The 964-nt window shown below is 34.3% G+C and overlaps 1 non-coding gene across 1 annotated transcript; it reads left to right on the forward strand.

The window, feature by feature from the left end:
• Nucleotides 1-640: 640 nt before the first annotated feature.
• LOC130458609 (U6 spliceosomal RNA) lies at nt 641-748 on the forward strand. The gene has a single exon (XR_008918023.1). It is a non-coding gene; the product is annotated as a U6 spliceosomal RNA (small nuclear RNA).
• The last annotated feature ends 216 nt before the right edge of the window (nt 749-964 follow it).

The raw sequence follows: 964 nt of genomic DNA on the forward strand, positions 1-964 counted from the left end.
CTCTGGCCCCTTCTTTGGGGCCAAACTTGCTTGTCATAAATTTACTGTATTTAGTTTCGATTGTTTTGTTGTCAATATGCTATTTACATGGTTGTAGCCATTGTATTTATTTTTTTCCTGGTTTTGTTTACTTCTCTTTACATCAGTTCATATATTTCCCCATGCTTCTTGGTATTTATTATATTCCCAGTGTCTTCTAGTTCAATAATATTCCATTACATGCATGTTCTACAACTTGGGGAGGCAATTCCAATAGACTTTATTTCTAGTTCTTTGTTGCTACAAAAAGTCCTACAACATATGTTTTGATATATATGAAATCTCTTTAAATACTGACTTTATGAAGTGTATGCCCAGCAATGAAACCAAAGGGCCAAAGGGAAGGGACATTTTAGTCTCTTACCATAATTCTAAATTGCCTTCCAGAATGATTGAATCAATGAATAGATCTATCAATATGATATCAGTTTGCCTATCTTTCCCTCCCACCAACATTAACTATTCCCCTGTTTATTGTAATCTTTACTAATTTTCTGGGTAAAGATGAGATCCCCAAATTGTTATGGTTTGCATTTCTCTTAGTGTTTTGGAGCATCCTTTCATATAGTTAATTACTCGAGATTCTTTTTAGAATTTTTCAGTGCTCACTTTGGCAGCACATATACTAAAAATTGAAATGATACAAAGAAGATCAGCATGGCCTCTGCACACAGATAACACACAAATTCATGAAGCATTCCAATAAAAAAGGAATTATTTTTTCATATCCTTTGACTAAAATGTATCTTTTAGAAAATGGCTAAGAAAAGCCCTTCTTACACATCATTCTCCTCTGCATACTCTTCAGTTCAGACAAACTGACCTAATTATCCCACATATAACATTCCATCTCTCATCTCTATCCCCCAGCCCTAACCTCAAACATTTCTTTCTCCTTTCCCCTTCTTGGTATACCCAATTTCCT

This window comes from Monodelphis domestica, chromosome 3 (assembly GCF_027887165.1).
Source record: "Monodelphis domestica isolate mMonDom1 chromosome 3, mMonDom1.pri, whole genome shotgun sequence".
Taxonomy (NCBI): Eukaryota; Metazoa; Chordata; class Mammalia; order Didelphimorphia; family Didelphidae; genus Monodelphis; species Monodelphis domestica.